The following is a 27,840-nucleotide window of genomic DNA, read 5'->3' as shown; positions in this document are numbered from 1 at the left end:
GCCACAGTCAACTGCTTCATACATCTGGTCACCTTTTAGAAATTCAAAAAGGCATTTAAAAGAGCCAAAGCTAGCAAGCTTCTTTTTCCAAATCCAAACTTCTGAGATATCCTAAATTTATTCCCTAAACCTGTTACAGATGTAAGGCAACATGCTCCTATTGAAAAAAAAAAAAAACCACAAATATATTTTCAAAGAAAAAGTATCCTTGGTTATGAGAGACCTTGGGGCTTGTGGGGAGGATACTTCAGGCATGGTTGTTGATACTCACTTTTACAATTCTCATGGATGTCTGTCCATGTCGTTGACCTGCCTGTCCCTACGTGAACACCTCTGTCAGTGCAGCTTTGATGGCTTCATGACCTGGCACTCAGTACTTTTCCTTTGCATGAGGTAGGAGGGAGACCTGTAATTGTAGAAATACCCATTCATGGGCCCTTCCAGAGCTAACTTTCACCCTGTGAATGAAGTACATGCCCAGGTCTCAGTGTGTTCTCTAGGCTGGGCCTATATCTCTTCAGTGCACCTGAGCTTCAGTGTTCCTACTTCCCATAAAGACAGTTTCCATTTCTACCTGGCCTGGATTCTGCACAGAGCTTGACACTACTTTGCCTTTTTATAGGGAAACTCCAAGCCCATTGACCTTTTTCTTTTGGGGTTAAGTATCTGGAAAAAGCCCCTCATCATTTTACCTAAACTACCCTTTGGAGAATCCTCTCCATTCTGTGTCAGGAAAGGCATATTCTTGCTTACATGGGTGACTAGTAGTCCCTTTGCATGGTGGCTCCTCCCTCTGGCTTGGAAAGTCTCTAATTCTGCATCCATTTCTCGATGCTTTCCTCCTTTTTGTCTCCTAGAGTCCCCTCTCATCATGTGAAGCCAAATTCTTGTCCTAGATTTGCTATAGGGCTAGAAGGTTCAGGATCCAGGGTTCCTGCTTGCCCAGGCTGCTCCTCCTAGCCTCCACAGGGATGCACAGCACCCGAGAAGCTGCCGTCTACTCACTGAGAACACTTGGTGAGTGAATTGTGAGAAGTTAGAATCTAAATCTAAGTCTGTGGTCTTATTTTTCTGGGCCAACTCCAACTCCAACTTGAGGACATTTGGCTTTGGGATATTCTTTTGGTACAGCCCCCAAGCTAAAAATAATGTTTTTTACATTTTTAAAATAGATTTTTCAAAAAGGAATAATATGTGACATAGACTGTAGCCTGAAAAGCCTAAACTATTTACTATATTCTGTGAAGGCACAAAGACCAACTCTGAGGTGTTACTTCCAATTTGAACTTTAACTCACCAGCAAGCTTTACTTTAAAGCATGACTATTGTGAATCATGGTCAACTGGTGTTATTGGTAGTGGGGAACACTTCTTGGTCACTGGGACCCCTAGACTATTCAGATTCTGGTTTGCTTTTGAAAATTTCACAGCTGACTCTCAGGACATCTTCCAAATGTGGCTTTAGAGCTGAGGATTCCTTGACTTGACAGTCTAGATTCTGGCCCTCTAAGGAATTCCTAGATTGATTTGCAACTTCCTTTTCCCAAAGTGTATACCGAGCCCTTTCTTTGGTGACCTCTCCTCTGTAAGTGGCACTATTACTATTATGTGAATGGAATTTCTTGGGGGCACAACTCCTGCTCAATTCACTGGACTCATTGCTGCTGTTGTTGAACTTGTATTTTGCTCTGAGCTTCCTCTGTTTATCATCTGTGAAGTCCCCCTTTGCCAGATTTGGCCCATGATGCTGGGTGTGAGGAGCTGAAATGTTTGTCTACTATCCTGGGTCACAGGGGTCTCTGCAATCCCATGACTAATCCAAGAAGTCATAGGTCCCCTGGTCATCCTCTTCCATGGGTGAGAGGGCAGGGTGAGGATTATCCAGAGTGGGGACTGAATTGCTTGTCGTAATTTCCTTTAAGGAGCTTGAAGAGAGAAAGGCAGGCTGGAGAAGGGGTCCAGATTTGGCCTCTCTCAGCTTAAACAGATGTAGGAATTCAGTGACCTGGAGAGATAGGACCCACCTCCTCCTTTTGTTTTACTCCAACCTGAGTAATGTGGGCTTCTAGCCCCTGTTGAGGGTCTGGATCAAAGAAGGAGAGTTCCTAAGATGCATGTTTTTTCTGATCCCCTGTGGGTGCCACATTTCTCATTTACAAGAGGTAATAAAGAGTTAGTAGTGAGCGAGAGAGAACAACCATGTGACAGAGGCAGAGACTGAGCTATGTCACAAGTCAGGAATGCCATGGATTGCAGGGAAGCCACCGCCACCCAGACTTCAGAGCAAGCATGGCCCTGCTGACACATTGATTCAGACTTCTAGATTTTAGAACTGTGAGACAATAAATTTCTGTTGTTTTAAGCTACCCATTTTTGGGTACTTTATTATGACAACCCCAGGAAACTAAGATAGAAGGCATAGAAGCCAAGGGAGGCAATGGGGGAGCAGTATTTCCAGTCTTCCCAAATAGCTGGTCAACTTATGCCGTTGCTCAGTCACTCTCCTTTGAGCAGAAATCTTGGTACCACTGTAACCCAAAGCTTGTCCAGGTAGCAGCTGTGGGAGACAGGAGGTATAAGCTTCAGTCAGGAGCAGAATGGAACCAGAGCACCTGGCAGGTTGGCTGTCACCACATCCTGAATTGGCAATGTGCTTTTTGTCTCTCATCCTCAGGCTTTTTTCACATTCTCTTTCCTTTTGGTTCTCTCTTCCATGTTCCCCCAAACTGCATTAGGACTTAGAAATTGCATAGGCCATGCCTAGAATAATAAAGAAAAGAAAAGGAGATTAATTCACCTTTTCTGAAGAAAGAGCAGTTTCGATGCCATCTCAGTTCTTTTCTGACAAGTTCTCTATCCTGGGCAACCAGGTGACTTGGTTACAAGTGATCATGATAGCAGAAAAGGGTTCACATAGGTGGCTGAGTATAAAGTCTTTTCTTGGAAGATTTAGAAGGTTAGACTTTGAAAGACATAAGCATAGATAGAACAAATGGTCAATGACAATTGTGAGGTGAAAGCATATATAGTGCTTTATAATTTACAAAGTGCTTTCCCACACATTATCCCATGTGAACCTCCCAATGGTCCTGTGGCTAAATTGGCCAGTAGAGTAGTGATCTTTTGGAGGAATCTGAGCCTTAGGGAAATTAAGCAACCTGTTCAAACTCAAGACGGTTCTGTCCCCAAAACAAGCCAATCTTTGTTCCTCTACATCTTGCTTTGCCACCTAGTGGGCAAGACCCATGGCTCAGTACCATCCCATTTTCATCTTAATGGATGTGTAGAGCAAAGTATTGGAAGTGTCCCAAGTTCTGATTTCCTTCCTTCCGTGGGTCTCTTTGATGAGGGCTCTGTCTTCTGAGAGGGACTGGCTCTGGCGACTAATACCCTCAGAGATTGTGGATATGGGACTCCATGGGCAGGTGAGGTAAGGTTAATCCTTGGAGTAACTAGAGGTTTTGGTTGTTCCCCCTTTTGGCTCTCTTCTTGAGGTTCTTCACTGATACTGAAAGAAAGAATAAAGGTGGAAACTTAGCTCTCACTCTCACTATGCAAACTGCAGATAGTCATCATTCATCGGTAATGAGTCTTTCTATATTTGAATTAATGGAGTTCTGGGTTCTTTTCCTTTTATTCATATTTCAAATCAACAAAAATATTTTCTATTTTTCAGCTTTGAAAAACTCAAAGGCCTTTCTGTCATCTTTAACTGAATTTTTAGTCAATAGTCCTTTGCTGAGAAGGGCACAGACTTGCAGCCCTATAGGTGCCTGTCTGTGTACATTATTGGATGGGATTCTGCTTACTGAGGGCAGATCTCCAGCTCTAGCATCTGAACAGAGGCTTTCTGAGGGCCAGCATTGCTCTCCAGATCAGACTTAACACAAAGGAAAAGCTTGGCCCAAAGTCACCTGAGATGAGAAAGTGATCCGTGTGAGGGACTTTGACTATTGGATTCCCATGCTTGAGAATTTATCCCGGAGGGCTTTACCCCACTGGGGCAGATGGTCTGTGAGCTTCAGATAGAAACCCTACCCTGCCCAAACTGTTCCCCTTGAAACATGATCTTCTCTTCTTTCAGGAGACTCTGTCTCTGGTCTCTCTCTGTGTCTACACAATTGATTTCTTTTTTTTTTTAACATGAGATAACCAGGAAACTTTATTTTTTAAAAATATTTTTAATTGTATTTTTCTAAGATACATAGATTAAAAAAATGTTACATTAAAAAATATAATAGGTTCCCATATACCCCACACCCATCCCACCCCACTCCTCCCACATCAACAACCTCTTTCATCATTCTGGCACATTCATTGCATTTAGTGAATACATTTTGGAGCACTGCTGCATCACATGGATAATAGTGTACATTGTAGTTTACACTCTCCCCCAGTCCATTCAGTGGGTTATTGGCAGGATATATAATGTCCAGTATCTGTCCCTGCAATATCATTTAGGGTAACTCCATGTCCAGAAAATGCCCCCACATCACATCTCTTCTTCCCTCTCCCTGCCCTCAGCAACTACCGTGGCCACTTTCTCCACATCAATGCTACAGTTGTTTCCATTACTAGTCACAATAGTTCTATAGTAGAATACCAGTAAGTGCGCTCTAATCCATATTCTGTTCCTCCATTCTGTGGAAACTGAGATGGTGATGTTCACTCCATCTCTATATCAAGAGGGGGCTTAGATCCCACAATTGATTTTGAAAAGTGGGGAGAGGGAGAGGATCAAAAGAGAATCCATGTGTGCTGGGAGCTGGGCTCAGCCTGATTGATGTCTTTTACAAGTGTTGGTAAGGTTGTTTTCTCTGGAAGACAATAACTGAAGGAGAAGTCCCACCTCCCACAGGAAGTAGAATATTGAATCAGCTGCCCATGAGGGTGAGCTTAAGCTAAACACTGTTGCCTCCTTTGAAGTGCATTGCTACCTCAGGCAATTAGGCACTAAGAATGTGTTCTCTAGACTACAGTCTACGTCCCAAAGCTGTAGAACAATCACAAAAGGTTGTTTAGGGTGGATGTGGGGGCCCAAAGAGGAAGGTGATCCCCTAGTCCTTCCCGCTCTATCCTAGTCAGTCCCTCCACTCTTCTCAGGGCCTTCCAACTTCCCAACTCCATTCTATATCACATTTATCATATCATACATATAAGCAAAGTCTATTTATCCAAGCTATAAGCATAATATTAATTTTTTCCCCCTTTACCTCTTAGAAATCTGTGTGTGGTTCCACTGATTCATAGCCTTTGAAAGGTCTGGAATTCTCCAAGGAATTTTTGCTAATGCCAGGAATTTACATGATTAATCTGGCATTTTTCTCTTAGCATAATCCTTTTAAGGCTCATTCATATTCTTGCATGTATCAGTTGCCTGTTCCCTTTTATTTATAGTGGAACTACATTGTATTAATTACTTTAATATATTAAATATTCATTTACCAGTTGATGGACATTTGGGTTGTTTCCAGCTATTTGCAGTTATAAATAAAGCTACTATAAACATTCACTTAACAGGATTTTGTGTGTACATAGATATTTTAGTTTTCTATTGCTGTGGTTAGAAATGACCACAAATGTATTAGCTTAACACAAATTTATTATTTTATAGTTCTGTAGATCAGAAGTCTAAAGTGGGTGTTGCTGGACTAAAATCAAGGTGTTGGCAGGGTTGGTTGCCTTTCTGGAGGTTCTCAAGGAGATTATGCTTCCTTACCTTTTCCTGCTTTTTGAGGCTGCATGTGTTTCTTTGTTTGTGGCCCTGTCCAATCTTCAAAGCCTTCAGTCAAATCATAATGACCCCTACTACTGTTGTCACATTTTCTCTGACTCTGATTCTCTATTTACAGACCCCTGTGCTTACACTGAGCAAACCCAGATTGTACAGGATAATCTCCTTATTTTAAGATCAGCTAATTAGCAACATTAATTCTGTCTGCAACCTTAATTTCCTTTTGCCATCTGCCATATTCATAGGTTCTGGGGATTAGGATATAGAAATCTTTGGGGACCATTATTCTGTGCACAGCAATGGGTTTTCATTTGATTTACATAAGTTCCTAAGGGTGAGATTTCTGTACATGTGGTAAATGTATGTTTAAAATAATAATTGTTTTTCAGAGTGGCTGTACCATTTTTGCATTTCTGACAACAGAGAGTTCCTGTTGCTTTGTATTCTTGCCAGCGCTTGATATTGTCAATATTTTTACTTTTACTATTCTAATATATGTGGAGTGGAATCTCAATGTGGTTTTGAATTATATTTCCATAATAACAATGGTGTCGAGCATGTTTTGATGTGCATATCCACTAAACAAATCTCTTTTTTGTTGAAATACATGTTCAAATATTTTTGCCTATTTAAATATTTTTTCTTATTATTGAAATGTGAGTTATTTATATGTTCTTGATATCAGTGTTTTATCAGCTAAGAGTCTTGAAAATATTTTCTTCCAGTTTTTGTCTTGTGTTTTAATATTCTCAATTTGGTCTTTCAAAGAATAGAGGTTTTTCATTTTGATGAAGTCCACTTTTTCAAAAAATTTTAAAATGGTTTGTACTTTTTAATATCCTAGGTAAAAAGTTTTTACCTACCAGAGGGTCACAACTATTTTCTCCTATATTTGCTTTTAGGTTTTATTGTTTGAGAGTTATTTTTTTAATTTGGGGTAGGTATAGATTAAGTAATTTTTTTTCTTATGGATGTCCAATTTTCTACAGTCATTTTTTTTTTGAAGAGAAAAAATGTTGAATATCTATATATTGTATGTGTGGTCTGCATCAAAACTCTATTTTGTTTCATTGTTCATATGTCCTTTTGCCAACATGATACCCTGTTAATTACTGAAGGTTTATGGCAGAAGTTGGCAAATTGTGGTCCACTAGTCAAATTTAGCTTACTGCCTGTTTTTTTTTTTTTTGTATTGTCCATGAGCTAAGAGTGATTTTTACATTTTTTAAATTGTTGAAAAAAGTCAAAAGAAGAATAATATTTTGTGACACATGAGAATTATATGAAATTCATGTTTCAGTACACAAAGTTTTATTGGGCTACAGCCATGTGCATTTTTTATATGTATTGTATATATTATCTATGGCTGCTTTTATGCTGCAACAGATTTGATTTGTTGTGAGACAGACTGCTCTCATAGCTTTGCAGTGCTGCTCACCACTCTAAAATCTCAGTGTTGTAGTAACTTAACAGTGTTTTAAGTGCAATGCATGTCACCATGTCATGATAGTCTTTATTTTTTTTGAATAGTGCATACCCATCATACCAAGCCAAAAAAATAAGATAAAAGTAGATTTTAAATATCATGCTTTTAAGGCACAGTAGAGCATAGATCATTTTGTTTTTGAATTAGAGGGCACAGCATTGTGTTTATTATGTAATAACACCATAGCTGTGCTAAAAGATTACAGAATACATTGACATTAACAGATTATGTACTCATCAAATATTCCCAAATCACAGGAAAGTGATGGTCAGATAAATTAGAACATTTAAATGGAATATTTCAGCACAGCAGAATTTCTCCACAAAAATATAAAATAAAAATTAGGTTGCAACTGAATTTTCAAGTGGTTCATTTTAGTGAACAAAGAAAGCCATTTACTGATTGTAAGTTCATTAAATCATGGTGTTTGATTGCAGTAACAAAAAGAAGAGTTTCCAGGAAAAAATTAACTTTAAGACTTTTAGTCTTTGGTGAAAACAGTTGCTTTAAGAATTAAGGATATTGCGAGCAACAGCAATAGTTAATTGAAAAGCAAGGCAAATTATTTCAAATTCCTTGAGTCTTGATGAGTTAGTGGACACTACCAGTATCGTTCAGTTGTTTATTTGAGGAATTGATTGATTCCAAGTTTGAAGTGGCAGAAAAGTTCGATTCTATGAACAGATGAGAATATTTTCAAAGATTTTGAAAGTACAAATTCAGTACAAACTGAAGTGAAATCTGCTAAAATGTGTTATTAATACAGACAAATGTTGCAAAATATGTGGAGACCAGAAAAAGGCTTATTTGGAAAAATGTACATAGCGTGTGAAAATGGAAGGTGTTAAAACCCATGATTATTCATTATATCATTCTTCAGCAGGAACTTTATAGAAAATATTTGAATCTGCCATGTATAATTGAACCAGTGATATCAATACTGGTTCAATGAAGTTCACTTGTGTTGACTTAACCATCATTCATTCTGTGATTTTTTGTCAGAAACGAAAGCTGATTATACTGACTTGCAGAATAATCACACAATAATTCAATTTAGCACTGCTAAAGTTTTTGTGTAATTTTTTGAACTGAGGGCTAAAACTACCAGCTCAAACAGCACCTCTATGTGAAACTTATACTGTGATAATATTATTTTGATAACTAATGTTTTCTTTTAACCACAAGTAATGTCAAGCTGCTTTGTACATTTACTGTGCTGCCAAAAGTTAAAACAAAAGTGAGATCTCCATTCTCACACACATTTGTAGTAGATGTATTTCCCAAGTTCAAATTAAATTTCCAGCAGCATTTGGAGCTAAGTCTCCATTGCTGATGTGTCCTCGTTTTATTATCCAGCAGTCATCTCGTATGTTTCTCTCAAGGGCCTTTTATTTATTTTATTTTTTAAAAGATACTTAGATTACATAAATGTTACATAAAAAATATAGGGGATTCCCACATACCCTACTCTCCACACTCCCACACTTTCCCATATTAGCAACATTTATATGGTACATTCATTGCAATCCATGAACACATTTTGTAGCATTACCACTAAGCATGGATTACAGTTTACATTGAAGTTTACACTCTCTCCCACCCAATTCTGTAGGTTATGGCAAGATATCTGTCATTGCAGTGTCATTCAGGACAATTCCCAAGTCCCTAAAATTCCCCCATATTACACCTGTATTTCTCCCTCTTCCTGCCTTCAGAACCTCAGTGGCCACTGCCTCCACATCAGTAATATAAATTTCTTCCATTGCCAGAACCACAATGTGCCTATAGGAGAATACCAGTAAGTCTACTTTAGTTCCTATTTTGTTCCCCAATCCTGAGGATTCTGGGATGGTGTTGTCCATTCCATCTCTAATTGAGAGGGGCCTTTGATCCCAGGCAGCTGATGGATGGGACTCACTTGTTAGTGGTTGTAGACCCTCTCAGTTCCTTGGTGTGGTGGTTGTCCATCATCACCAACTTGCTAGTTGTCCTGCATGAGACCAGTGAACTGGACAGTAGGACATGGACAGCCCAAAGATTTAAGTCTCTTGGATGTATACCTACCAACTCTAATTGTAGGTTCAAATAGGACAGAAGAGCTATGTATAGGGAAACTGTAACTGAGTCCAACTCTGTCACACAGGGGAGCATAAATTCCAAAGTAGGGCCCACTGGCAAGGCACCAAACTACAAAGCTATCTACCCTGACTATAGTGTCTGGATGTCTCCAGAGTCCTCAGGAGCCCTGCTATTTGGAGTAGTATCTACTTTGGCAGTAAATGAGATCCTGCTGAGACATGCATAGGCATAACCTCTGGAATGACCTCCTAACTCACTTTGAAGTCTCGTAGCCAAAAAAACCTCATTTGTCTTTACCATTTCCCCCTTTTAGTCAAAGTCTTTTTTCCAGTTGTATTGCTAGTTGGTGCTTGGTAGTAATCCCTCAGTGCCAGGGAGGCTCATCCCAGGGAGGCATGTCCCATGCTGGAGGGGAAAGGTAATGTATTTATATGCTGAATTTGGCTTAGAGAGAGTCCACATTTGAGCAACAAGGAGGCTCTCAGGAGGTAACTTTTAAGTACCCTATAATACTAGGTTAAGTTTCAGTTTCAGGAATAAAGATTCATAAGCACAGTCATCAATATCAAGGGCCTATCAATGGACCATTCTCCTTCACTAGTCATTGCCCCTGTGCTCAGGGGATTCTTGCTGTTCCATTATAGAATGTGGCAGAACTCCCCAGGATGGGAATTCATTATTCTTTCAGTTATTGTGTGAATCTCTAGCTACTGACAATGCCCTATGAACATTTGAACACATTTATATGCCTTATATATATGCCCAGATGAGCTTCTTCCCATGTATCCCCCATTACTGACATCCTGCACCCTGACCCCCTTCTGCCACAGTTGTAACCCTTCTGTGATCCAAAACCTCTTCAAAAATGAAGCAATAAATAGCCAAATGCAATTAATAAGCAAATGAAACAATAATAGTTTTAAAAATAAGAAATAAAATACAAAAAAAATTGAAAAAGATAAAAATTTTAAAAATTGGGGATAATAAAAAATAATGAAAACATATTTAAAAAGTTTTTTTTTTGACATTTTGCCTTTCAGCACTGTAAGGTGTTGTCATGTATGCATTGTGACATTTTCTTCTGTTTATTCCCCTAGTGGCTTACTTTTTTTCATTTTTTCTTCAAAGAAGTTTTAGGTTATAGAAAAATCAAGCGTTGAGTACAGAGGACTCCCATATACCTAATATTCTTCCCCTTTTCCCCCTTCGTCTATTAATAACTTTGTATGTGTGGATGGTACATTTGTTACAACTGACATACAAATATTGAAACATAGCTACTAACCATGGTCAATGGTTTACATTAGGTTTACATTTTGGGCCATATGCTGTTATAAATTTTGATGAAATTTAACATGGCTTATACATCAGAGCAAGATCATGTAGAACAAACACTTCCATTGCCCCCCAAATGCCAGTTCCATCTATTCCACTCTTCTCTCCCCCTCCATTAAGGACTCATGGCAACCACCAGGCTTCCCTTCTTGAAGGACAAGATGCACTGTTTCTTGCAAAACACTGAGGGCTTGACATTACTGATCTGTCCTCTATTAGGCACCGCCCATGCTCTGGAGAGACTCCTGTTCCTCTATTTGAAGATGTAGCAGGCCTCCCCAGGATGGGAGTCTACCACCTTCTCACTCATTATATGGGTTTCCACCCACTGATATAATGCATATGACAAGATGAGCACTCACACACTCCCAAAGGGACTTTTAAATATGAATAATTGTAGTAACAAGAAAATGTGTGTTTAGCTCCTTTACCTGTGATATTTTAATGATGAGAGTCCCACAAGGAGAGGTAGGAGCTGGCTCTGAGGTCCTGTGTATGCATAGGTCCAAGTCTGCAAGCTTCCTTTCTACACACACCATGTTCTGGCCACCTACAGCCACCTAAGTTGTTACTGGTTAAATGCCATTTGGAGTGCTGGGGTCCAATCTCTAATCTTTAAGTGTAAGGACAGGTCTTGGCATAAGGGAGGTAGCTGGGAGCCACTTCCTTGCAGTATCAGCTGATTGATTTGTTCATTTTTCTCTGGAGATTGGTAGGTGAATTAATCAACTAATGCAATGAACTTCATTCAGCTGGAATGAGAGACTTCAAGCTTCATGGTGTAGTCTTAAAATCCTCCTTTTTTGACTTCCTTTACAGGGATGCAACAATGGGGTGGTGGCAAAACAGCCCTAGGTTGGAATTTAGGGAGGCTTCAGTTGAATCCCAGTGCTGCTATGGCTATATTCTATTGTTATTTCAGTAAAGTCTGTACTTCAATGTGAACTTCAGTTCCTTCTTACAATAAACAGATTGGATTTCACAATGCCAAGGGGAGGGCTTTCCCAGCAGTGGCATTTCTGAGTGTCCCTCTTCATAGTTGGCCCATGAATGAGTTGGAAGAATGGGAGAGAAAGGCACAGATATCACAAACTCATTGCTCCTGGGCTACACCTGGTCCATGGATTGTTTTGTTTAGCATCAGCAGCTTTATGTATTTCTTTTTTATTTTGAATATCTTTAGATGGTAAATGAGTGTTCCACTTTGACCCACTCTCATTCCCAATTTTCCTAGGTCTTTGGTCATTTGTCAGTATGATGCCATGCTAACACCTGTGGGCAGTTGAGTTTACAGTCTGTGCTGGTTGAATAATTTTCTATGGAGAGTCTCCTTAGCTCTACTTTTTAAAAAAGATTTATTTATTTTTATTTTATTTCTCTCCCCTTCCCTGTCCTGCACCCCCCAGTTGTCTGTTTTCTGTGTCCATTAACTGTGTGTTCTTCTGTGTCCATTTGTATTTTTGTCAGCAGCACACTGGGATTCTGTGTCTCTTTTTGTTGTGTCATCTTGCTGTGTCAGCTCTCTGTGTGTGCATCGCCACTCCTGGGCAGGCTGCAATTTTTTTTGCACTGGGCGGCTCTCCTTATAGGGTGCACTCCTTGTGTGTGGAGGACAGCCCTGCGTGGCAGGGCACCCATTGTGCACAACAGCACTGCACGTGGGCCAGCTTATCACACAGGTCAGGTGGCCCTGGGTTTGAACCCTGGACCTCCCATGTGGTAGGTGGATGCTCTATTGAGCCAAATCTGCTGCCCCTTAGCTCTACTTTTTAAAACAACTTTATTGAGATTTAATTGATGCACAAATTATAAACTATTAAAAATTGAGCTGCTATGAAAATTCACTTCCCAGTCTTTTATGGAATATGATTTTTGTTCCCTTAAGTAAATAACTAGGAGTGGAATGGCTGTATCATGTATATGTTTACCTCTTTAAGAAATTACCAAACTGCTAATTGTTTCATTGTTTTATATGCCAGTTCCAGTTTCTCTCCATCCTCACCAACACTTGTTACGGTCATTATTGGTGAAGATATTCTAAGAGTTTTATAGTGGTTTCTCTTGGTTCTAATTTGCATTTTTCTAAAGGTGAATGATGATGAGCATTTTTTCATTTGCTCCTTTGCCAATTGTAAATCTACACTGAAGTATCTGTTCAAATCTTTTGCCCATTTAAAAATATTGAGTTGTTTTCTTATCATTGAATTTTATTTTTTCTTGTTATTGAGAGTTCTTTATGTAATTATTAAATTATATAGATTTCTTTATATAATTATCAAATATCTGTATTCCAAAGATTTTTCTCCCCTGTCTGTGGCTTGTCTTTTCATTTCTTTACCAGTGTCTTTTGAGAAGTGTTTTATATTGATGAGGTCCAATTTATCAATTTATTCTTTTATAGATTGTGCTGTTGGGGTTGTACCTAAGAAATAAAAAAAAATTATGGAAGACTTATGCATAAATCTGACATAACCACTATCAAACTGTAGCTGAGAGAGTGCTCAGAGTTTAAATACACTGACCATTCTTCTTCATGCCCTTTGATCTCTCTGATCTGTAACTAAGGCCACAATGACTTTATCTTAGAAGTTAGAGTTTTTGATTTTGGATTTAATTCTATGATTCATTTTGAGTTCATTTTTGATGTAGATGACTTATGGATTGAAATTAATTTTCTTGTATATGGATATCCAATTGATTCAGCACCATTTATTGCAAAGACTATACTGAATTACTGAATTGCCTTTATACCTTTATACCTTTATACCTTTATCGAAACATCTATTGTCCATATATGCATGGATCTATTTTTTATTATTATTAGAGAAGTTATAAGCCTACAAAATAATCATGCATAATGTGCAGGATTTCCAATTTATCGCCCTTCCGCCTACACCTTAACGGTGTTATGGAACATGTTACAGATTATGAAAGAACATGATCAGACTGTTACTACTATGAACCACAGTGTACACCTGGTATATTTTTTCCATACACCCCCTATTATTAACACTATCTATTGGTATTGTTTATTTGTTATAGTTTGTGAGAGAACACTCTCATGTTTGTACTGTCAACCACAGTCCATCTTCCACCACATGGTTCACTGTGTTATACAGTTCATGTCTTGTATATTCTATCCAAGTTGAACACTCAGTGGCTCTCACTTTCATCACAGAGTTTTGCATCATTGCCTCAGTAAACCTTTGAATGTTTTCCTTAGTCCACAGAAAAAATCCCATATCCCCCATTATTGACCCATAGTGTTGATAGAGTACCTTCTTTGACATTGATGGAAGAATATTACAATATTGCTGTTAACTATAGTCCGTAAGTTGCATTAATTGTATTTTTCCCATGCAATGACTTGTACATTCTATCCAAAGTGTATGCTCAGTGGCTCTCACTTTCATCACAGAGTTGTGCAGTCATTGCCCCAGTAAACCTTTGAACATTTTCCTTAGTTCAAAAGAAAAAAAATCTGATACTCCTTCTTATTGATCCGTAGTGTTATAGTACCTTCTTTGACACTGATGCAAGAATATTACAGTATTGCTAACTACATTCCATAAGTTACATTCATTGTATTTTTCCCATGCTTCACTACATTTTTCACCACCTTGTAACAGTGGAGTCCATTTATTCTAGTTCATAGAAGAACATTCTTGTATTTGCATTATTAACCACAATCCTCATCCACCTCTGGGTTTACTAGGTTGTTCAGTCCCTAGATTTCTAAAAAACAAAGCCTACTGGGATATTGATTGGGATTGCAGTGAATGTACTTACATCATAAAATTATTGAGTCTTCCAACCCATGAACAAAATATTGGGCCATAAAACAAATCTCAATAAATTTAAATGGTATCAAGTCATATAAAGTATGTTTTCTCCCTACCATGGAATTAAATTGGAAATATATTTTCTTAAAGATTTATTTTTTATTTATTTCTCTCCCCTCCCCACCCCACCCTAGTTGTCCGTTCTCTGTGTCCATTTGCTGCGTGTTCTTCTTATTGTCCACTTCTGTTCTTGTCAGCGGCACGGGAATCTGTTTCTTTTTTTGTTGTTGCTTCATCTTGTTGTGTCAGCTCTCCATGTATGTGGTACCATTCCTGGGCAGACTGCACTTTCATTGGTGCTGGGTGGCTCTCCTTATGGGGCGCACTCCTTGCATGTAGGATTCCCCTACGTGGGGGGCACCCCTGCGTGGCATGGCACTCCTTGCACACATCAGCACTGGGCATGGGCCAGCTCCACACAGGTCAAGGAGGCTCAGAGTTTGAACCGCGGACCTCCCGTGTGGTGGGCAGACACCCTAGCCATTGGGCCAAGTCTGCTTCCCTAAATTGGAAATTAATAATATATATCTCTGGAAAATCCCCAAATATTTGGAAAGAAAATAAAACACTTCTATATAATCCATTGATCACAGATGAAATCAAATTCACAATTAGGAAGTATTTTGATTTGAATGAAATAAAAACAGAACATATCAGAATTTGCGGGATAAAATTTACCAAAAACACCATTTACAATAGTGTCAAAAAATTATGAACTACTTAGGGATAAATCTGACACAAGCACTGTCAAACTGTAGCTGAAAGAATGGATGAGTTTAAATACACTGACGATTCTCTTTCCTGCCCTCTAATCTATTATTGTGGCCTCCCGTTGGCTGAACCCAAATAGAGACCAAAGGTCAAGGAAGCTTTGATATAATCAATAAAGGTTATTCCCCACAGACACAAAGCAGGTGGAGAAGGGTGGGACATAGGTCCAGAGTGGCTAGTGGAGACTTCAGAACAATGATGAAGTTCTAAATTGCAAGCCCCAAATGTTCTATCAACACATCTCTGCAGATAACTTATATGCACATTGGCCACAAGTAAACAAGTACCTAATATATATATATATATATATATATATATATATATATATATATATATATAAAGATGGACATTTAGAGCCACCATTGGGAGGGTGTATGGCATATTGATAGCACCAATTTATATTATATGAGAAGAAACTTTGGCCTTTTAACCAATAGAGCTCAAATGAAGGCAAAATTGTGAATTTTTGTAAGTGGTTATTTCTTAGTTGTCACACATCCCATAGTATGTGTTATACAGAAACTTTCTTAACTCAAACTATCCTGTATCTGTCACTCATTTTTTATTTTAAGATTTTATTTTTATTTATTTCTCTCTCCCCCCTCCCCCCCCACAGTTGTGTGCTCTCTATGTCCATTTGCTGTGTATTCTGTGTCCGCTTGAATTCTTGTCAGTGGCACTGGGAATCTGTGTCTCTTTTTGTTGCATCATCTTGTTGCGTCAGCTCTCCATGTGTGTGGTGCCACTCCTGGGCAGGCTGGACTTCCTTTTGCATGGGGCAACTCTCCTTACGGGGCACACACCTTGCGTGTGGGGCTCCCCAATGTGGGGGACACCCCTGCATGGCAGGGCACTCCTTGCGTGCATCAGCACTGCACATGGGCCAGCTTACCACATGGGTCAGGAGGCCCGGGGTTTGAACCCTGGACCTCCCATGTGGTAGGTGGATGCTCTATCCTTTGAGCCAAGTCCACTTCCCTCATTTGACTTTATTACTTTCTTAACTCAGATACTACCCTGTATCTGTCACTCATTTGACTTTATTACTTAATACTCTGCCTGCCCCCAAAACACTATTTAGTAATATCTTGTTACCTCTTAGAAAAACAGCCACCATCTAAAAGCTCTCCTCTGTGTGCTTAGGTCTGACCTTAGGGTAACTAGCCTGACACAAATCAATGATCAGGTTTTATTCAGTTTTGTATCTCACAAAGTACTTTACAGAAATACTAAATATGAGTTTAATCTTTTTATTCCATGTTTTCAACTGTGACAGTTTTTTTACTCAGCATCAGAATATGTACCAACACATAGTAGCAAACAGATCTTTATTTCTTCCTTTTTGTGGTAATTTTTATATTGTAATTTGCCTACAGAAATTTAGTATGCTTCATCTACACTTTAAACACTTTCTTTCCATGTTTATTTTCATTTGTTTGGCATTAGTTTACATTTTTCTGGTTTACTCTACCAGGAGTATGAGTGTATTTTTAATTTACAATGAATACGTGATTGCTTCTTCCTAAACTTAGGAAAAGATACCTTGAGTAAATGGAATAATTTTATTCCTCCTGACAAATGACTATGGACTTTGACTATTTTAATCATATTTAACATTGGCCAGAAAACATTCAACCCTCTGGTCAGTCTCTCCAACTCATAGTGGAAGCCAAAAACTGGATGTAACCTTCTTCAGAATCAGGGTATGTAGGAAGCGTCCCTTCCCTTAGACGCAAACGAGAAAAGGATCTGGGGGACAGCGATTCTGGCCCTGGGGTCTTTGGACGTGCTCCGTCCCCTCCGCCGCCCGGCGTTGAGAATGGCGCGCTCCGGACCGCGCGCCTGCTGTTCCCCGCGTGCCAGCATCTCGGCGCCGCCAGGTGCTGTGTTGCTCGCCTTGCCCTGGGCGCGGAGTTCGTTTTCGGTCCGGACCGCTGTCCAGCGCCAGGTAAAGAGGGGGGGTGGGCGTGTCCGCGAGGGTGCCGGCTCGTCCTTTGCCGTCTAGCTGGGCTAACCCGGCTCTCATCCTCACCACGGGGTGAGGGCGAGACGTTGGAGGGCTCAGAGGGACAGCGACACCTGGGGTGGACGGGGAGGGCACAGGAAGGTTGGCCCGGTGCCCAGCGTGTGGGAGCAACTGGGCGACAGTGACGGCCAAGTAGCAGAAATCTTCTGTTAGCCAGGGATCGGCGAAGATTTCAGCTTTAACCGGCTTTGTTTTAGGAAATTAAAAATAAATAAAGAAGAATGAAAAGTAAAGGAAAAAAGCCATCATCCCGAAAGACAGGCGGAGAGCAAACTCCTACCAGGATCACGAGTAAAATTTGCCCCGGTTTAAGGAAAGTTTGATTCTAGTCACAAGTTCCTAGCCCTGCAGCGCTTGGCCGCCCCTCCCCGCCAGCCCCTCCGCCCCTCCAGCCGCTCGGCCCCAGCCCCTTCCTGGCGCGGCGTCGGGTGGGGCAGCCCCGCAGGCAGGTAGGGGAGAGGGGACCCCAGGAGTAGCTTCCGCTTTCACCCTGCCGGGCTCTCCCGGCCACAGCTCTGGAACCAGGCTGCGGCCTCGGAGTTGTGGGATTCGCGTTCTCATTGGTACTCCTGGGAGCTGTGACATTTACAGGTGACTGTGCCCTCAGCCCCAATCTCAGAATTAGCATTTATGCCCAAATTGCTCTAATTATCTTTTTCTTTTGTAAAACAGTATTTTTTTAAAATCCGTTTTCATTTCTCTGTCCTTGCCAAGAGTTTAGGGGCTTGTGGCACATTTCTGTCGGCCTCAGTGTAGATAGACGTGATGCTATTATCACTACCTTGGCGATGTACTTTGCCATGTCTTTTTATTCTCCAGTGACTTCCGGTTTTCTCGCAAGACATAAATCCCTACATTTCTGGGAAATGTAGAGGGGCACCTCTCTTCCCTCTCACTCCTTTGATTTATTCTACAGAATATTTCAGAATGGAAATATCATAACTCACTATGATGATGTAAAATTGGCTTGAAGTATGTTTTGTTTCACATTTTGGGTTCTTGTAGAAAATGAGAAACCGTTCCAAGTGCCCTGTACTTGAGCCAAACTTAAATTTTGTTGAACAAAGACCACAGTTCAACAAATAGAACAAAGAACAGTTCTATTTCTTGAACTAAAATATGAAGGGTGAACATAGAATGCATGTTATTGCACTTTATTGTAGATTTCATAAATTTGCTATTGTCAGACATGCTGTTTCATACCTAATAAGTTCTATGTATGACTTTCTAATTTAGGGGATATCATCTGTATTTAAAACACAATCATATGTACTTTTCCTTTTCTTAGATTAATTGTAGAATAAATTCGACTGCAAAACAACACTATGCAGAGATTAAGGAGGAACTTTTTGATGTGTTGCAGAAGCAATAAGTAAGTGATATGACTTAAAGTTGGTTAATGGAATAGGGATTATATGTATACTTTCTTTCATAATAAATATAAGCTGTATGCAAATGAGATTTTTAAAATGTACTAGGCAAACTTACACTTTAAAGAACTTGTTCTATGCCTGTAATTTCTTTTAAAAAATGCTTCTGTTTAGGCAGTGTGATAACTTGCATGTGCAGGTAGCTATAAACTTCTCCCCAGGGACAGCTGATAGCCTAACGGAGGGTTCAGTCCAGGGGCCAAGAGGTAGCGCTCTACTCAGGAAGCCATTCTCCAGAGGGGCCACTACAGGCCTTCTGTTTTCCACCCAAAACGTTGTTAATTCCCACGGTGGAGGTCAGAAATAGATTTTTATTTATTTTTTTAATTTCTCTCCCCTTCCCCCCCCCACCAGTTGTCTGCTCTCTATGTCCCTTCGCTGCATATTCTTCTGTGTCCACTTCTATCGTCAGTGGCACTGGGAATCTGTGTCTCTTTTTGTTGTGTCATCTTGTTGCATCAGCTATCTGTGTGTGGGACGCCACTCCTGGGCAGGCTGGACTTTCTTTCACACTGGGCGGCTGTCCTTATGGCGCACACTCCTTGTGCATGGGGCTCCCCTACACGGGGGACACCCCTGCGTGGGATGGCACTCCTTGCGTGCATCAGCACTGCACATGGGCCAGCTCCACACAGGTCAGGAGGCCCAGGGTTTGAACCGTGGACCTCCCTATGGTAGGAGGACGCTCTATCAGTTGAGCCAAGTCCGCTTCCCATAAATAGATTTTTATCAGTTAGATTAGTGGATGTTAGAATTGCATTACGATTCAAGATATGTGAATTGGCAGAAATATTTAAAAGACAGGCCCGTGCTTGCATTAACAGTGTGTAAGAATCTGAGGGAGGCCTGTAGCATATGAGCTTAGGGTATAACATACCTTTAGGGACGACACCACGTAGAACTTGAAAGGCTCCTTTCCTGGACCCTCAGCCCAGTCGAGGGATTTTGGTCACCCAAACTCCAACAAGCTGAGAGAATAGCATAATATTAATGTTATCTGTGTTTAGAGTTTTAAGCTATTGATTAAAGCCCAAAATTGGCTTGTGGAGGAGGGCTTCTGTTTAAAGAGATAAAGAAATACCATTTAATAATAGCATTTCCAAAAATGTGTTCTGCACACATTTACTCTGTGTGAAAGAAGTTCTGTGGTGAAATAAGTTTAGGAACCTCTGCATACTCTGGTTCTCTCTTGGAGGTTCAAAGTGCTTATCAGTGTACAAGTTCCATAGCAAAGAAATGTGTGTAACAAAAAATTTCTCAAACTTATTTAAACATTAGAAAGTCAGGTAAGTGTAGTGACTATAAGCATAGACTCAGTCAGACTGGACTCAAATCTCAGCTCTGTCTCTTCCAGACTCCTGCTGATGGGCAAGCTTTACTCACTCTTTCTGTGGCTCATTTCTCTCTTCTAGAAAATATACCTCATAGGATTAGTTGAGAATTAATGAATTAGTATATGTCACTCACTTAGACTAGCATCTGGCATATAAGTGCTATTATTATTGTTAACTCCTATTAATATCTCCTAAAACTAGTGTACAATTATATATGTTTGGGAAACGCTGGCTTAATGACACATTAAATATGACCCAAGGATACCATAAAAACGGGTCTGTTAATTTAAGATATGTCTGTAAAAACCATTTCCTGTGAAATTTATCTATTCATCACTGCAAACTTGAAGTTAACTAGGCATGTGTAATGTCTAAAAGTTCATTTGAAGAAAAATTTTCAGTGCTAAAAAATGTTTAAAAACCTTCTATATGGCAATGATGAAAAAGGGAAACTCCAAGTCTTTTTACTGTCACCAGGAAAACCTAGTAGGATGCCCCAAACTTACTTTTAGATCTTTCTGACAAGTGAGAGGGATGACCCAGTTGACAGAAAGTGAGTGATAAGATTAAAATATCTATTCATTCTAAAATTTCTACATTTATTCACTTAGTGTCATGACTTCATGACTATACAGCTGTTCTTAAGAATAATTTAAATGGAAAACTCTAAAATATTACAAAATCTTTCATAGGAGATAACAATTTCATGCTATTTTTTAGGAAAGATGAGAGATTGTAATACCACTACCAGATCACGTCAGTTCTCTATTTGCTATAAGACAGCTAATTCATGGTTTGTATCTCTATTGTGGTTGAGAGATGGTAGAGAGGAATAGATGCAGGGTGACTGAGTAAGAAACATGCAGCCTCCCAAAATTATAGCCTCTGGCACTGTGAGTCAGATGTCTGTGCCCGACTTTACTTGTTCATGTTTTCCAGGCTGATTAACTTGTGCTAAGCACTTCAGGAACCTGATACATTAGAGCTCAGTTTATTTATTCTAATCTGAAATATAATTGGAAGGTTGCAGAATGCTGATGATGGTTGCTTAGCACATCTCTTCCCAGAATAGGTATCTTCTTAGAAAACCAAATTAAGATTTGTTGATGAGGTTAGTCCGAAGGGTAGCTGCTCATGGGCAATACATGCCCCTTCTTCCTGTTCGACCTCATCCCAAGTGGTCCAGTATACCTCTGCCAGCCTGGCTGAAGCTCACAGTATATTGGCCAAAATGAAATCTTTGGGAGTTCTCTTCTTACTCTGTGTATCCTCTACCCCCTTTCATGGCGTTGTTACCTGCCCATCATTATTAGTTAGATCACAGGTGATCTAATGTTATATTTAGTCTCTTGCTGAGATCTGGGAGCCCCTCTGGTCCTTTGGGAAGATTTGAACAGACAATGATTCCATCTGTTACATTTTATAGACCATATATCATCAGTTACTTGTGCAGATGACTATTCTTATTCATTTTGTGTTGATTCTCCCAGTCTCAATTTCAGAGTATGGTATCTTCTGACCTGCCAACTGAGGGTGACCTCACAATAAGGATTTTTCTTTCCTACTGATGATCTTGGCATTTTTGCAAATGGACAGCATAGTTTTATATTACTTACCAAGAAAAATATTTCCAAGTAAAGCATTAGCCAGTCTTTTACAACCAGATATTCTCAGTTTACAGATTTAGAAATCAGATGTTACAAGAAGGCAAAGTTCTAAATACCTACCTACCTAAAAGTTTTGCCTCCTCCAGTATCAATAAAAGAAGTATAAAACTAGTCTGGAGGAAAAAATTTGCAGGGACAGATGGTTTTCTAATTGAAGATTTGCTATAAAATAGTTTTTCTTATTTCTACTAATTTCTGGGTGATTTTTTAGTCCCATCTCTAATCTAGCACCCTAAATATAATCTTACTCTGTTTCATGGAAGTACTTCTAAAAGGTTAGTAAACTAATTTTTAAATAAAATAGTATTTTAAATATAACTTTGGCACAGTTATATTAAAAGGAAATATGTAGTCTATTTTTTCAGAAAATTAATTACTTCATTAATCTAATAAAATATGTTGAGCAACTGCTACGTGCTAATGATAGAGAATTAAATAACAGGGACTAGGTCCGCGTTCTCTTAAAGTCTGTGTTCAGGCAGAGGAGATGTGGGGACAGAAAAGAAGCAAATTAGTAAATGAGAAGATAGCACTTAGTGAAAAGTTATGACAAAAATTAGACATGGTGGTCTAATAAGGAGTGAGCAAGGCCTACATGTTGAAGGTGAGAAAAGGTCTCTGAAGCAATGAAATTTTAAATGACATCTGATTAACAAGAGGCAAATGGCTATTAACTTTTTCTTTTATGTATTGGTAAATTTCTCGTTCATTAGGAGTCAGGCACATTTATACTACAGCTATCACTTCAGTGATATTCTTTTTTTAATACTGGAAATTTATTTTTTTGTTTTAGAACATTTCTTCACCATTTTCTTTATTTTACTTCTTAGGAGTCTGCACTTGCCTTTTCTTTTTTGTATGGTCTGTTTCTATTCTTTTCACTATTTCTGGGAGAGTTTTAAATTAAAAAATTTTATATAAAAGATAGATTTCATAACTTTACATAAAAAATATAGAGGATTCCCATATGCCCTGCTCCCCGCTCTTCCCCCATTTTCCCACATTAACAGCATTCTTCATTAGTGAGGTACATTCATTGCCATTGATGAACACATTTTGGAGCATTTCCACTAAGCATGGATTACAGTTTACATTGTAGTTTACACTCTCTCCCACCCAATTATGTAGGTTATGGAAAGATAAATAATGGCCTGTATTGTCATTGCAATGTCATTCAGGACAATTCCCAAGTCCCCAAAATGCCCCCGTATGGAGCGTTTTTCACTCTGATTTTCCAACTCTATTCACATGTATACAAACTGCTCTTTGTCCCATGAATTGATTCTTTATTTCAACAATTTTACTTTTACAATTAAGATTTCCTCTTAGATTTTAAAAAAGTGACTTTTTATTCAAACTTCTTTAATTAACTTCTTCCCTTATCCTTAAGTGTATTTCTCATTCTTATTTTAAAATCTTGGCCAGTGCCATCCAATAGTTCTGCTTCAGATGGTATACGTTGTTCAGTTCACTGTATTGCTTTTTCATTAATTGTACTCCGCTGGTCTCTGTTTTGGCCTGTGAATGATCTTGCAACTTTGGTAACTGGTACTGAGCAAAGGACTGAGGTTAGCTTAGAACAATTTCAGTATATGGCTGTTGTGTCAGCATAGTTGTCAATAATGCCCCTTTTCACTTTTAACATATCCTGGTTCAGGTGATGAATTATATAGTCTCCCTCCTTGAAGGATAGGACATAACCTTTGTCTTTTTCCATAAATTAAAGTGAGGGCATGAGTTGAGTTCCTGGAAGAGAGTGTGAGGAATCACAAAACACTGTGACCAGGCAACTCCCCTGGTCAGGAAAGGTAATATTTAAACTCCTGGGCAGAGCAGAATTGGAGGAGGTAGTCTCTCTGGGTCATAACCTGGGGCTTTGGAAATGGAGGGAATGGAGGAGTGAAGGCTCAAGTATGGCTCCTCAGCCCGATGCTGTTTCCATCAGCTACCCTAATTTTACTCCAGCAACACGTGGGTAGTGCTGCTGATTACTACTAGGAAGACAATGACAATGATGATCTAGCAATGCAAGAGTAATGCAAGAACAGAGCTTACTAGCCTTTCTCCCAATGAGCTTCTCAAGGCCCCCCAGAAAACTGAGGGTTAATGCGTGCAGAATTGGTAAAAATGATGTGTATTGATCTTTGGAAATGAATAGAAAAGATGAAAGCACAACATAATGTTTGTAACTAACACTGCTCCTGTATGACAGTGGTTGACAGGGAAAATCTAAGGTCATTAACCCTCAGGTTTCCATTCTTTAACCTCATTATATTTTCTGGTGAACCATATTCAAGTTATTAACTCTGTGAGGTTATACAATATATTTAATTAATAGTGCAATCATACTGTGTTTGTCCTTTTGTGTCTGGCTTGCTTTACTCAACAAAATGTCCTACAGGTTCATCCATGTTGCCATATGCTTTACAACTTCATTTCTTTTTCACAGCTGCATAATATTCCATTGTCTGTATACACAGTTCATTGACACAAGTTCTTTCCAACTTTTGACAATTGTGAATAGTGCCACTATGAACATCACTGTGCAGATGTCTGTTCATGTCGCTGCTCTCCGTTCTTCCAGCTAAATACCCAGTAGTGGTCTTGTCAGGTCACATGGCAAATCTTTATTCAACTTTAGGAACTGCCAGTTGTCCTCCACAGTGGCTATAGCAGTTTACATTTCCACCAATAGTGAATAAATGCCCCCAGGTGTCTTATTTTTTTCATACTGTCTTCAAAGAAGATTTAGGGTATAGAAAAGTGACATGAAGAATAGAGGGGATTCCCATATACCCAACCTCCTCCCCCTTTTCCTCTTTCCCTTATTAATAACATTTTACAGGTGGACGGTACATTTGTTCCAATTGATATACAAATATTGACACATCCTAACCATCGTTAATGATTTACATTATGGTTTACATTTTGGACCATACTCTTTTATAAATTTTGATGAAATTTTACATGACCTGTATCCATCTTTGCAAAATCATGTAGAACAATTCCATTGCCCCCAAAATGCCCCATGTTACATGTATTCTGTTTTTCCCACCCTCTCCCCTCAGGACCCATGGCAACCACCCAGCTTCACTCCTTGAAGAACAGGATTCATATTTACAAGCAACAACACTGAGGGCTTGACATACTGGTCTGTCCTCTCTATTAGGCACTGCCTATGCTCTCGAGAGTCTCCTGCCCCTCTATTTGAGAACATAGCAGGACTCCACAGAATGGGAGTCTAGCATCTTCCCACTCATTATGTGGGTCTCCACCCACTTATATACCACACTATGACAAGATAAATACACATTCCATAGAAACCTGCCCCAGATGCACCCTCTCCTGCATGCCCCACCCCACATTCAACACCCTCAACTAGTAACCCTCCCCTGCCATATTAGCAAAAAAAAAAAAGAATTCCCAATGTAGTTTCAACCACATACTCACAAATCCCTGGAGTTCAACCGCTCCCTCCCCTCACCCTATCCCCAGTGCCATGGACAGTCCAGCCAGCCCTTCCCACCCTCTCTGCCTCACAAACCAGTACTGCCCAACCCAGTAAAATCACTGCATCACTGTCATGCCCACCCACTGCACAACTGCACCTTCTACTTTATCATAGATTTTGCCCATATGGGCATTGACTCGCAACTTTCTTTTCCCTCTCTGTCTCCTGTAAATATATCTTCCAGACTCTAGCCCTGTGAGTTTGTTCAATTTGCTTAATTCATATCAGTGAGGTCATGTAATATTTGTTCTTCAATGCCTGGCTTGCTTCACTCAGTCTAAGGTCTTTAAGAAGCATCCATGTTATCCTGTGTGTTGACACTGCATTTCTTCTTACAGCTGAGTAATGTGCTTTTGCAGCTTTTGGCAATAGTGAGTAATGCCACTATGAACATTGGTGTTCATATATCTGTTCATGTCCCTGCTTTCAGTTCTTGTGGATATATACCCAGCAGTTGGATTTCTGGGTCATATGGCAGTTCTATAGTTAGCTTCCTGAGGCAATGCCAAGCTGTCCTCCGCAGTAGCTGCACCATTCTACATTCCCACCTGCAGTGGATTAGTGTTCCCATTGCTCCACATCTTCTCCAACACTTTCAGTCCTCTGTTTAATAGCCGCCAGGCTAATGGGTACAGTATCTCATTGTACTTTTGATTTGCCTTTCTTTAATAGCTAGTGATGTTGAACATCTTTTCATGTGCTTTTTAGCCATATGTATTTCTTCTTTGGAGAAGTGTCTATTCAAATTACTTGCCCATTTTTAAAATGGGTTGTCTTTTTATTTTCGAGGTGTAGGATTTCATTATATATGCTAGATATTAGGCCCCTATGGTTACCAAATGTTTTCTTCCATTGAGTAGGCTGCCAATTCACTCTCTTGACAAATTCCTTTGAGGTGCAAAAGTTTTAAATTTTGAGGCGGTCCCATTTATCTACTTTTTCTTTCATTGCTCATGCTTTGGTGTAAAGTTCATGATACCATTTCCTAATACAAGATCTTATGGATGCTTCCCTACATTATCTTCCAAAATCTTTATGGTCTTGCCTCTTATATTTAGGTCTTTGATCCAAGTCGAGTTAATTTTTATATAAGGTATGAGGTGGTTTCCTTTCTCATTCTTTTGGATATGGATATCCAGTTCCATAAGCAGCACTGGTTGAAGAGGCCATTCTCTCGCAGTTGAGTGGGCTTGGTGGCCTTGTTGAATGTCAGTTCACTGTATATATGAGGATCATTATCAGATTTCTCAATTATTTTCTGTTGGTCAGTATGTCTATCCTTGTGTGAATACTATACAATTTTTACCACTGTAGCTGTGTAGTATGTTTTATTTTTTTATAATATTTTTTGTCTTTTTTTTTAAAGATAGACCACACAAAATGTTACATGAAAAAATATAAGAGGTTCCCATTTTTCACACTCTTCACCCTCTCACCCCCACTCCTCCTACATCAACAACCTCTTTCATCAGTGTGGCACATTCATTGCATTTGATGAATACATTTTGGAGCACTACTCCACTGCATGGATTATAGTTGCCATTGTAATTTACTACAATGTAATTTACTCTCCCTGAGTCCATTCATTGGGTTATAGCAGGACATATAATGTCTTGCATCTGTCCCTGCAGTATCATTCAGGACAACTCCAAGTCCTGAAATTTCCCCTATACCACACCTCTTCTTCCTTCTCCCTGCCCTCAGCATCAGTGGCCATTGTCTGTACAATGATACAATTTATTCCATTGCTAGAATCACAATAATTCTATAGTAGAATACCAGCAAGTCCACTCTAATTCATATTTTGTTCCTCCATCCCAAGGACCCTGGGATGGTGATGTCCACTCCACCTCTAAATCGAGAGGGAGTTTAGATCCCACATGGCTGATGGATATGGTTCTCCTGCTTGCAGTTGTAGACTCTCTCAGTTCCCTGGTGTGGTGGTTGACAATGCTAATTTCCCTGTTAGCTGACCTGGGTAAGTCCAATGTACTGGAGCATAGGTGTTGCAACTCTGCTGAGGCACAGTGCCCAACTGGCACATGGAAAGTCCAGAGACTCAAGTCTCCTGAACATACACTAACCCCAGTGCCAACCACAGGATCATAAAAATGTCAGAAGAAGCATATGTAGAGAGGTCACATCTGAGTCCCAACTCTATCACACTCAGGAGCAGAAATTCCAAAGTAGGGCCCACTGGCCAGTCACTGAACTTCAAAGCCATCTGCCATGACTATGGAACCTGTGTGTTTCTGGAGCCCTCAGGAGCACCAGTACCTGGGGTTGTATCTACTTTGCCTGTCTCTGGGATCCTGCTGAGATGTGCATAAATGCAACCCCTCTGGTGACCTCCAAACTCATTTTGAAGTCTCTTGGCCATATAAATTCATTTGTCTTTACCATTTCCCCCTTTTATTCAAGGTCTTTTCCTAGTTGCATCACCAGCTGGTGATTGGTAGTAATCCCTTGGCTCCAGATCCCCGGGAGTCATGTCCCACACTGGGGGGAGGTAACACATTTACATGCTGAGTTTGGCTTAGAGAGTGGCCACATTTGAGCAACATGGAGGCTCTCAGGAGGTAACTTTTAGGCACCCTGCAGCTTTAGGCCTAGTTGAAATTTGAAG

The 27,840-nt window shown here is 39.7% G+C and overlaps 1 long non-coding RNA gene across 2 annotated transcripts in view; it reads left to right on the top strand.

Moving 5' to 3' along the window:
- Positions 1-27,840, top strand: part of LOC131273450 (uncharacterized) — a 93,175-nt gene that overhangs the window by 2,359 nt on the left and 62,976 nt on the right. For both annotated transcript variants that reach the window (XR_009180671.1, XR_009180670.1), the window contains exons 2-3: positions 858-1,017; positions 18,561-18,644. This is a non-coding gene — a long non-coding RNA (uncharacterized lncRNA). The remainder of the gene's footprint in view (positions 1-857; positions 1,018-18,560; positions 18,645-27,840) is intronic.

This window comes from Dasypus novemcinctus, chromosome 15, assembly GCF_030445035.2.
Source record: "Dasypus novemcinctus isolate mDasNov1 chromosome 15, mDasNov1.1.hap2, whole genome shotgun sequence".
Classification (NCBI taxonomy): Eukaryota; Metazoa; Chordata; class Mammalia; order Cingulata; family Dasypodidae; genus Dasypus; species Dasypus novemcinctus.
The sequence above is the reverse complement of the archived record's forward strand: the minus strand, read 5'-3'. Positions and strand labels throughout refer to the sequence as shown.